The sequence below is a fragment of the Carassius gibelio genome, chromosome A7, assembly GCF_023724105.1.
Source record: "Carassius gibelio isolate Cgi1373 ecotype wild population from Czech Republic chromosome A7, carGib1.2-hapl.c, whole genome shotgun sequence".
Taxonomy (NCBI): domain Eukaryota; kingdom Metazoa; phylum Chordata; class Actinopteri; order Cypriniformes; family Cyprinidae; genus Carassius; species Carassius gibelio.
This window is the reverse complement of record NC_068377.1, coordinates 23,045,675-23,058,198: the sequence shown is the minus strand read 5'-3', so window position 1 is coordinate 23,058,198 and position 12,524 is coordinate 23,045,675. Positions and strand designations below refer to the sequence as shown.

The 12,524-nt window shown below is 37.6% G+C and overlaps 1 long non-coding RNA gene across 1 annotated transcript; it reads right to left on the bottom strand.

Annotated features, from left to right (window-relative positions):
* Positions 1-732: 732 nt before the first annotated feature.
* Positions 733-2,696, bottom strand: LOC128016861 (uncharacterized). The gene is made up of 4 exons (XR_008184301.1): positions 2,522-2,696; positions 1,574-1,758; positions 1,080-1,431; positions 733-974 (listed from the first exon to the last, which is right to left on the bottom strand). It is a non-coding gene; the product is annotated as an uncharacterized LOC128016861 (long non-coding RNA).
* Positions 2,697-12,524: the final 9,828 nt, after the last annotated feature.

Genomic DNA, 12,524 nt, shown 5'->3' with positions numbered 1-12,524 from the left:
ACAGTTTACCCAGAGCCATATAGAGAGAGAGTTGCGACAACGGAAGTTCGAAATGTTTAGTTGTCACGTGATTCGTGTAGACTTCAAATAGTTCCAGGAAGTGCGTTGGCGGCCATTCAAACTGATAAGAGTAGAGTGACAGAACTGCGATTTCTGGTAATAAGGAGTCAATAAATGCATTTATTTTATATGTTTATACAACACACTGACATATGTATGAAGCATGAGTATGTAGTTACAGCGATGTTGCTTTTAAAATATCAAATCGGGTAATATTTGAGGATTAGTGTTCAATTACCGTTATTTTAAAAACGTATTTCAGGCTAACGTTAAGTTTTATAAACACGGGTTACTGTTGCCTTTTTACGTTACATATTGTCCATTTTTTCACTGATCTAATGTTAACTCATGTCATATTGATGACTTTCAGGTAGTACAGAGACAGGCTGGTGACAGGTGATTTTCAGCTGGGACCGCACTATGGGTCAATTAACTGTTACCAGCAGTAATTAGCATGTTAAATAAATGTAAAATGAAGCTTACTGTTTATAATTCTTACAATTACATATAGTAATATAATTATGTATTATAAATAATATACCTATTATATCTAGTATAATTATTACAATACTTATTCATGTATACAATATATTCAGGTTTAAAACAACTTAAGCATACTCGTATATAAACATGTACACTGCCATTCAAAAGTAATGATGCTGAAAATTCAGGTTGGCATCACAGGAGTATATTCCATTTTAAAACAGAAAACAGTTATTTTAAGTTGTAATTATACAATTAACTATTTACAGCAATTCATGAATACATTTCTAATAAATTTAATAGCATGACAAGCATTTTGTATGTGTCCTTTCTTTAATGTTGTCCTTGCATAGTCTCCACCATGGTTTACTGTGCTGCATGGGGATGCTCCACTCAGTCAGAGAAAGGTGTGCGAATGTATGGCTTCCCCGCTGACATAGAGAGGAGAAAATAATGGTTGGCTCAAGTCAGCAGGAGCAATCTAAATACAAATAAAAATTACAACAACAAAAAATTGTTAGGTAATTATACTTAACATTTATTTGCACTTTTTTACATTGACAATGTTTTACTAGAAATAAGGAACAAGCAAAGCCTTGCAAAACCCAGGGAGCTGAGACTCATGGTGAGACATTGCAGGGAGTCATCAGTGTTACCTATAACTGTGCATTTAACCACCATGTGATATGTACTGTATGTGGGTAGACAAAAAAAAAGGTGTGTGTGGAAACTAAACTGAAGTCAGTATGCAGACAAATTGCGGCAAAGCAATTTGTCATGACCAAAAAATTCAAGAGTAGGCTGAGACCAGATGCTATTCCCACAATCTTTGTACATCGTCCTGTGGTCAAAAAGAGGAGGGCCCTGCTCCACGATGCACCCCTAGACCTGTGAACATACAAGAAATGGCTACTGATTACAGCTATGTTATTTCAGGTGATTCATATATAATAAGTACAAACTCGTACTAGTTGAAGTAAAGTGATGTGATATTTTCAATATTTAACATTAGCAAAACCATGTATTCTACCTCTATCAGTTTCAAAGGTTGAGGAAAAAAGAACGAGGACACTCAGAGAAGGTAAAGTGAGAGTGAAGAAAAAGGACATGGCTAGAGAGGAGAGACAGGGACAGGTGACACTGCCCAGTCAACCAGCAGCAAGTCAGTCAGCAGCCAGTCAGCATTCCTGTGAACCATCAGCCAGTTACCTGGGTCTATTAAAAAAATTTAAGAGACAAGAAAAAAAAAATAAAGATCAAGCAATGCAAAGGCAGCACTAAGAAAAATAATGAAAATTCAGCTATCAAAAAAAAAAAGGTCCCCTCAGCTCTCCTGACCTGCATCCTCACTGATGCTCCATCACAGAACAGTGCAGTGGCACCACTAATCCTCCACCCACCAGAACCCACAGAATGTTACAGTATGTTACTTTTATACACTAACAAGTTTAAGTATATAATACAGTATTATTATATAATATAGACAGGTAATAGTAAATGAATCACAATGACTAAAAACACTCCACCCATGTTTTTGCAAACTCAATTCACTCTAAATGTATATCAATAGGGTGCATTTTATTATTAAGTGATTTAATACGTGTAATAAGGAACAAACTTTATAACCTCATTTTTACCACTTCCACTCACCGCTGTCACACGTTATATTGAACTAACGTAATAGGCTATGTAACGTTAGCTAACTTTCCCCACCCTGCAAAAAAATGTTTATACTCCTTTTTTTCTAATTGCAAACACGATGGATGAAACTGAATTATGAGAACAGATTTTACAATTATTAGGGTGTTCGTTACTAACTTTATTCAGCTCCAGTCCTAGCCTAATCTGTTAGTTATCTGATAACAAACCTTAAATCTACTCATTTAATGAGTGATTATCTGCTAGAAGGTTTTAATTTGCAATTTATTGTTATTAAGATGTACTGATAATATTCAATCTTATTATTTAAACGTCTTACCTGTTAAAAGTGCGTCGCAAACGGTTTGTTCTGCTGCATCTCTATGGCGCGGCATAGGTTTGCTGCTACTTCCGGGAACTATTGAGAGGCTCCACGAGCCGCCATTGCTGTAAAAAAAGCGTTCCATTGGAGTCAATGGAGTTGTCGCAACTCTCACTCTATATGGCTCTGAGTTTACCCAGGAATAAAAAAAAATATATATTTTAATCTACTCATACTCAATACTTGATACAAACCTAAATGCTGTATAAGATAGCTTTGTGTAGTTAAAAGACCTTAAATTAAAGGGCAGTTTACTTAAAAATGAAAAAGGCTTTCATAATTTACTCAGTCTTATGTCGTAACAAAACTCTCTTGTTCCACAGAAGAAAAACAGTCACACTGGTTTAGAACAACATGAGGATGAGTTGATTGTTTTCATTTTTGGGTGAACCATCGCTTTCAGTCAATATTTACTGATAATCTTCCCCTCTGGTGATAAAGAGTGAAAAATGAGAGCTTCACTGGAAACAGAGCTTTTGAATGGCTTCAAAAAACTTTATTACATTTTGGTAATTGTTTGTTTATTACTGACAGCTACGGTCACTCCACAAAACTAAATCAAATTACTTCATTTGTGACTTAGGCCCCGTCCACACGGAGACGCATTTCTGTGAATACGCACAAATTTTATATCGGATAGACATTTCGTCTACACGGATCCGGCGTTTTCATTAGTTTTCGTCTGGACGGCTAATCTGTATATTTTCTGAAACGATGACGTCATCAGCCCACGTCTCCCCCCTAGTCAGACACCTCTACGTCCCGTAACAGTAACAAAAACATGAACAAACACTGAACGATTGTCTTTTTATTAACTAACATTAACACTGATTAAAATATGAATTGTTCAAGGTTTATGAGCATAGTCCAAGTCTTCTTCTCTGTTTTTAGTGTATCTCTGTGGCAGAATTACAGCGCCACATACTGGTCTGGCATGTATTCTACATCATTATGCGGTTTCGTGTGGACGCGGATATTTCTTGAGACGAGGAAAAAAAGATCGGATTGGGGTAAGCTCCGTCTCCGTGTGGACGGGGCCTAAATGACGCTTAAATAACAAGTCCTTTGAGATGAGCTATTCCTGTAAATGGCAGTATTTGATTAATTAATATCTCTACGAATCACGTGAAGGTAATTTATCTGCGTTTAGAGATTGCACTTTAAATTGAGCTACAAACATTTCTGATCTTCCTAGCGATAAGGGAACTCCCTCTGAAAATAGATGTGCTTTCTAATACATAAACAAAAAAGCAACAAGACTAAGAAAGTAACCATGCAGAGGTGGGGTCTTGTTACAAAGGCAGAGCAGAGCCAGAATTAACAGCTCTTAGCTGGCGACAGTGTGACATTCAACTCTAACATATGCTCTTAACAGTCGTCAACACCAGATTCCATAAAAACCCTGCCACATTTGCACCAGCACACACATGGACACACACCTTCACCTTAACTCACTCACCTCAGCGGCTTTCAATCATGTGTCAGGGCATAGCATATGGAACAGTGACAAATAGACAGTGGATCGTTGAATGCGACCTCTCACCTTCAGTAGTGGCCTGAAGCTTGTGGGATGTCAGACCTGTAAATACAGACATCAAGTGAATGGCGTTCAGGCCTTGATTTATAGAGTGCAATTATTCAGCACATCTCTTTCATATTACCTGTGCCAGATCACTGTTAACAAACGTGTAAATCAAACAGTGTGGCAAACTACTTGTAAGAAGTGTGTGTGTGTGTGTGTGTGTGTGCTCCTTTATCTCTGGGTGTCCTGGTTGATGGCACAGCCAGGTTTGATGAGTTGCTCTCTGAGTGATCGTAAATAAAGATGGGGGACAAGAGCTCCCAGGGCGCCGACCTCTCCTGTCACAACTTTCACCACACACAGAGCAACTGATACATCCTCCACCTCTCTTCCGAGAGCCCACATATTTTTCATTGCACATTGGAAATCAATAAAGAGCAAATTATTTATGGAAAATATACTCTGTGCTGAATTATTGTCAGTGCAGTGCTCGGGGGATACGGGAGCGGGGTTACCTTCCAAAATACACAATCACAATATATATATATAGAAATATTGGGGGATGGTGCATTTGTTTAATGTTGCCGTTTCTGAGGCTTATTTACATTGAAAAGAAAGATTTTATGAAAAATTAGAAAGTACTAAGTGTTTGAAGGCTGTTTTATTATTTTACACCTTCTGTAAGAGGACTGAAGTCTGCGTAAGTGTCTTCTTCAGTGGCAAGACTGAGTTTGTGCTTCAATAGAGGGAAGAGGGGTCTTTGACAAGGTGATTTACTACAGGCACTTCGCAGGACACCAACTCCCACTAGCAGTGGCACAGTCGTCACATCAGCTTTTCTGTTCTCCCTCCTCTTTCTCTGACAGACAGCAGGCATACCTCTTCTGGAATGTTCTCTTACAATAACATTTATCATCTGAGCACATTATAAATCACTCTAGCTAAATTGGATGTGATAAGCACAGCAGTGACAGCACAACATCCCCCTCCTCTCTGCCTTAGATCAGAGGCATCCGCACTGGAAAGACCACTAGGCCTGTCAGGGTCTCATTCTGAACCTCTGAAACTTATTTTTGGGTGAGGTGATGGGTGTTCTGTCTGTGTTAGTAAGAACTATATATATATATATATATATATATATATATATATATATATATATATATATATATATATATATATATATATATATATATATATATATATATATATATATATATATATATATACATACATACACACAAACTGAATTTTGGCAGCCATTACTGCAGTCACGTGATCCTTTAAAATCATTCTAATATTCTAATACAATGCTAAGAAAGAAAGAAAGAAGGAAAGAAAGAAAGAAAAATAATTTCCTAATTATTATTATTGTTTCTGACATTTTTTAGGATTTTTTGATCCATAGAAAGTTCAAAACAAAAATTTGAAATGAAGTATTCAAAATGACTTTATTGTCATTTTAGAGCAAATTGACAAATCCTAGTTAAACAAAACTTATACTTCTTTAAAAAGACAATGTAGATTTAATTACTAAAAATAAATTAGGAGGCGGTACAAAATGTATCTAGCATCAAACACAATGCCAAAGTAATAGAAAGGCAGTTTGTATTAACCTATGATTTCCTGTCTCATATACAGCATATTAACAGCTTCATCTATAGTTATTGGAGTACTAGAGATTATGAAAAATTAGAGATGCAGGACATATTGGTACCATATTGACTTTGGGTGTGAATTTGTGATTTTCTTAACCATTTTATTAGAAATTGGATATTTTAATATATGTGCTAATGTTTTACTTTGAAATTATTTTCCTGTAATCTAATGCTCACTTAAAATGTATATTTAAAAACATTTAATAACTAAATTAAATATTTATCAAATCTAGAAATGTAGCCAATTTTTACATTTAAAATAAAATGTGTTATTTTTTTTTATCTTTGATTTATCATCGTGTTTATTTACACTAAGCTCAAATAACTTTAGACAACATATAAAATAATAACTGGATTCCATCAGTATTGGCCAAAATGTTAATATCAGTGTATCTCTAGAAAAGAAGTATTATTACATTATACAATTCTATAAAAATAGTATTTAGAGAGAAAGAAAATAGTAAATCAATACAACACATGCAAAAAGATGCACTGCATTTGAATGATCTCTCAGACTCTCTTGTTTATTGGCCAACCTGGAAATACATGCAAGATTCCCTTCAGAGAAATGCACTTCGGCAACATTGTACAGGGGTCGCTTTCAAACATGCAGACGTACACACACATTTTTGGCAGATTTATCGTTCCTAGGTTAAAGTCAGGACACAGGTGACATAAACCACCAGGAGGCGTGTCCATGGAGAGAAGTTTGCTTTTACGTATTTTCTTTTCCACCATTTAAAAACAAGCAGTTCCCAGTCTGCTGTAAGTGAGCTGAAGTCATTAAAGCCGGTGTGGAAGTGTTTGAGTCACATGGCTGTAGAGTAATGGGATCCCTGGAGAATAACTGCTGTTAACTTTAATCTCTGAAAAATCTCTCCTGTTCTCTCACCAGTCCTATACTACAGCTAACACGGCTGAAAACCATATGCTGGGGTCGAATACAGTGCTATTTCTATGGCTGTGTGTATGTTTTTAAAAGCTGACAGACATACTTAAATACAAACACAACCTTTGTGCTATAATCAACAAGACTGGATGAATGCTTGCACACATTCGTATGAAAAAGCATATATGCAGAAGTATTAGACTATCCTTTGCCACCACACAAACTTTCACTTATAAGACATAAACACTACAGAGCACACATTAACACAACTACAGTGCAAATGACAAACATTTACACATTTCTGTAGCCCCTTCGATTCGAGTCACCTAAACGTCTGTCAACACAAAATGAGGGATCTTAATACTTGTCAGATAAAGAAGGAATAATGTAGAAAAAAAAGAGGGAAAAGGTGATATAGGGAAAAGGTGAAAGAAAAGAAATGAAAGAGGAAGGTTTGATTGATAAGGTCCTGAATCTGGCTATTTAGGGACTGGCGGGAAAGGAAGCAGCTTCTGCCAGACAGAAAACCAATTAATCTGTAAACAAGCTTTACAGCGGCGGCAGCAGCAGGTCTGAGCGCTCTCCTGCTCAGATAAGGCCACAGACGGCTATTTATTGTACATTTTAATTAAGTGCTTGTTAACGCTAGTTATCTTAACAGTCACAAAATTACCGTTGTAATGCATTCTGTTTGAGGAAAAATGGAGCAGAGTGTGAATGTTTTATGAAAGCCAAGCACAGCTTGGCTTCATTTGGAAAATCACAGAGCAGGAAGCAAAGAGGAGGCACGGTGGGTGCGCGATGATCTGAGCGCCGGCGCTAATGGTTATTTAATATGGCCATCAGCGCTTCCCAGTCCCCAGCATACGGAGAGCTAGCACAATAGCCTCCAAACCCTCTTTAACACTTATTTGAGATGACAGGAAAAATGAAACCGTTTGTGCTTTCAATAGAAAAGCAATCATTGGGACATTATCCTCCGCTTGCCCTATCATGCTAATGCTGGGTAAAAATGTCACCAAATGTATTTAAAAGGCTGATGCAGTGCTGCTCTGTGATTCCTGCTGCCCGCCTGATTAATAAAAACCTTCAATTTGTATGTAAATGCAACCTGGGCCTCATATCATCCTCACACCTGCACGGAAAATAATAAACTCAAGCTTGATGCCGCAATTACCAGAGTTTATGTCATATCTGCTGCATGGTGAGCGAGGGGGAGAGAGAGAGGAAGAGAGAGCACTTCAGGGTTAGGGAGGAGTGTAATGAGTCTAAAGCATTGCAGGTAATGAAACCGTACGAACAGATGATGACCCCCAGGACCAAATGTCCTGGTATTGATGTCCAGGACATCAACACACAACACACCTCAGAAACAGCTACGCATGGTAATTCAGACATTAACATATGGGCCATTCCTGTTATACTGTACCTTTTGAACTCTATATTCTTTCCTCAAGCATTCAAACTTTACTATCTAAAGTTTACTATTTACTATCTATTTCCTATCACACAACAAGTGGTTATTTGAGTTACTGCTGCCTTTCTATCATCTCTAGCCAGTCTGCCCATTCTCCTCTGACCTCTGACATCAACAAGTAACACACTGGAACACAACTGCAACACACTGGATATTTTCTCTTTTTCAGACCATTTTCTGTAAACCCTATAGATGGATGTTTGTGAAAATCCCTGTAGATTAGCAGTTTTTGAAACACTTAGACCAGCCCGTCTCGAAGCAACAAGCACATTCAAAGTCACTTAAATCCCCTTTCTTCCCCATTCTGATGCTCGGTTTACACTTCAGCAAGTCGTCTTCACCACATCTAGATGCCTAAATGCACTGAGTTGCTGCCATGTGATTGGTTGATTAGCAATTTGTGTCACCAAGCAATTGAACACATGCACCTAATAAAGTAGCCGGTGAAAAGTAGTTAAATTGTATATATATATATATATATATATATCAGCATACTTTGTTTGTTTGGAGGCCACTGAAATCAGCATTTACATGATCATTTATATGGTGATGTGCTAAAGAAACCAGCGAATTTATGTGCTGGAAATGAAGTCACTAAAATATACTCAATAGTTCTATCAACATGTGAATATGAAAGATTTCATTCTAGAGTGACATGAAAAGTTGCATGAATTTTGATATGACTTAAGATTGTTGCATTGTAAAACATGCACTCATTTTTAAATATGGATGGATTGAGTCCACTGCAGAAATAGTTTGAAATAGTTCAAGGATTTGCAGTTGTTTCTTTGTTGAAAAAAAAAATAAAAAATGAAAAAATGATTGTATGTTTATATACCTAAATGTTTTATAAGTTATTCAGCCTTTTACTTTGATGACTTGTTTACTCTACCAAAAGATGAAAGCATCATGCATGTCATTGAGAAAAGAAAATCAAAGCATTCCAAAGTTTTCCTTCTAAAAGTCTATGCTTTGCATGAGATATACTTGACATTATAAACAACTTAAAAAGAAACAAAAAAATCCTCCAAGTACATGTTCCTTGCGATTCTAAACTGTCTCAGACTGGGCTCTTGATCTCAGAGTTAATCTAACTAAACAAGTGAGTTTCCACTCCTCTGCACTGCTTTTGCATCATAGACTTTTACTTCTACAACCCCCTATCACAGAACAAAAAGAGGGCGCATCGACTCAATCGGGGTTGAGGAGGTAGCTAAGATTAAAGGTGAATGTGTGTGTGGATGTTGACTGAAGTCATGAAGGTGACGCCCTGCGGAGTCAGACCAATGCCTTTTGAAGTATACAGCGCAACATGTACATTTCAACTTGGCCAGAATGACCTGTATACCATATCAAAAGCGTGCGTGTTAAAGGAGGTTCATGAAATAACTACTGTTGACATTCACAGACCCTCTCTGGCTTCTCCCCTCCAATGCGATACCATAAAAAACAAAAATGATGCAAGAGTGTGATCAGTAAAAAAAAAAAAAAAAGTGCCTCTGAAACAAACTTTTGTCGGCTATATTGTATATAAATGCTTTTCTGAAAGCAGTCACATTTATTCAAAATCAAAATCTCCAACAAAGGAAGACAGTACATTAAACACGGTTTATCAGAAAAAAAAAACAGTGTAAATAGTGTAATATAGCATGACAGCAAACGATGCTCAAGAGGAGTTAGAACCCACAACCTTCCGGGTACCATTTAAAAAGCTACACTGCTCCTTACAAACACCCAAACAGATTTAACACAGACCTCTTCACAAATGACAGTAATGCTAGCAATATATAGCTCACTGAGATATTAAGTGAAAAATAATGTTGTTTCTTTATCTGTGTCGATATAGTTGAAGCAGCCTGATTTTGTTGAAAAGATAACTTGCAAATAGAAATGGCATCAGTAACCCTGCAAAACACTAGGAGTGAAAGAGAGAGTGGAAGGTGTTGAACTGCTACCTTCAGTAACCCCCCTCGTCTTTCAAGATGCGATGGCCTCATGAAAATGGCTGTGTGCTCCTGATAACAGTCTCTCATCTATCTGAATATCTGCTGCCTGGATAATGGAGTTACACTAGAGTGAACTGAATAGAACAAATCCAGCTCAGGCTCAACTCTCCGATGGGCTTCAAGACATCTTCCTTTCACACCCTCTCATTTCCTCCCTCTCTCTCAGTGCCGTGTGGAGATTGAATTTTTACAGATCACAACGGCAAGGCAGCACAATCATTCAAGTGTGCTCCCCACGAGAAATGTATCATGATCTCTCATAATATTCTGTATACGGCTTCAACCAAGTGCTGCTCCTTAAATGCATTTGTGGTATTAATATTAATATTAATATTTATGGACTGTGAAAAAGGGCTGTCTATGCAGAATGGAAGAGCAAACTTTCATTAATTCCTATGGAGGGGAAAGTCCAAATTAATTCCAATTCTCATTTTAATGCCTTTATGCTAATGCAGGCACAGAGAGCAAGTGAAGAGGAGCCCAGTGGAGGAGAGGGTTCAAGTTTAAAGCTCAGAGAGATCACCGGCATTCCCAATGATGGGAACCAGACCTCTCGCACACACACAGTTACTTACACACTCTGTAGCGATTGCTATTGATACACACAATTTAAATCCAAATGACAGCTTACTCCAATGAATCTAGCATCAGTGCTAAGCAAATTAAACTTCACCACAAATACCTTGCCAAGTAAATTGAAGCACAAACTAAACACTGCAGTCGATTCAACAACATTATCTAACCCCCCGCCCCCCTTCTAATAAAAAGATGTAGTGAGTTTTTTGGCCACTTACTTCAGGCTGTATTAATAAGATTCTAGTGTATCCATTTTGGTTTGTGTAGCTTGCTTAACTGAATCAGCCAAACTCAAATAGATTGCTCCTGTGGTCTCGCCGCGTTCCCGTCCCCTTCTCTTACACCTGTGATCATTACATATTTACTGCACAGACAAGCTCTCCCGGCTGCTGATAGTGGCCTATCTGTTAATGTCTGTGTTCTGGCACCTGCTGGGTTATTGTCATTAATTGAGCTCATTTGAGAAGCAGGTCAGGGCAACCGAAACGCAGGTGTGTGGGACAACTGTTATTATCCAAGTGCGTGGACTGGTCGAAAGATGACGGATCCCTTCATCACTGGAGGTGCTGTTCCTGACGGCTGTCCATTCTTTCTACTTTTAACCCACATTAGCAGCTAATTGGGCTTTCAGATTCATTAATATTATCTATTTGTTTTTGTTTTTTTGTTTTTTAAACATAGCTTAAAGTCAGGTGTAAATAGATCTAATCTGATGGCGAACATTGTTCCAACAAAGCTTGAAATCTCTTTGTTAAAGCTCAGCACTGAGTCTTGATTTTGTATTTCTAGGATGCCAATCTGACATTCAGAATCTCAATTAAACAATAAAACAAGACTCTAAGAATCATTAATAATCCAATTAACCTGGCTGTATTTAACTTAGGAACAATTGTGTGTGTTTGTGTGTGTGTGTGTGTGTGTGTGTGTGTGTGTAGAATTACAGCATTAACATTCTTGTATTATTTAATATTTGTTGGATGAGGTCTTGTATTGTAGTTTAAATGAGATACTGATTGTCAGATTGGCATCCTAGAAATACAAAATCCCGACTCATAAACTACCATTCAAAGTTTGAATTTTCAGTTCAAAATAACACCAAAACGTTACTGTCACTTTGAAAAAAAATGCTTGCTTGGATTCCCCAACATTAGTAGCATGATAGCCAAAGACAGATGGTAAATATATATGTACAATTATATATATAGGAGCCAAATTCCGTTTGTCTGGAGTCATTGCAAGCTCAACATTGCAATATATAGACCTACACAATTAAAAATGGCAGCAACTCTTCACTGAGGTGACACTATGGTGATTAACCTGACAAACTGCATGGCAATCCACACCACTGAAATGTAGTTCAACTGTATTAACACGTATCCATTCATACATTGTGTAGACATACAAGCACACACACAAACTGTCTCTTCTGACACCCACACGCTCTTTTGGTCTCACTCTCACCTTCCTCACTGAGCACATAGTAAGATTTATTCTAGTCCTGAAGAGCTGTGGCCGGAGCTGCTGGATATTTATGGTTTAATAAGACTTACATAAGTCTAGCAGGTGTGTTTTCCGTCCCACCACCAAACCTATTCACATAATTTACGGAGGGCCTTTGGATTGCGTACTGATTTAGAACCTCTTTCACTCAAGCTCTCCCTCTTTCCCTCAACGGTTGTGGGCCTGATCGTTGCTTAAAGCTCACCATGGTTGCTCTTTCTCTGTCTGGGTTTTGGAGGACAGGGCCTGCCAAAATGGATTCCAGTTCTCAGACAGCAAGACTCAGTCTGCTTCATTACCGAGAGTCTCATGCCACACAAATCAGATTGATATATG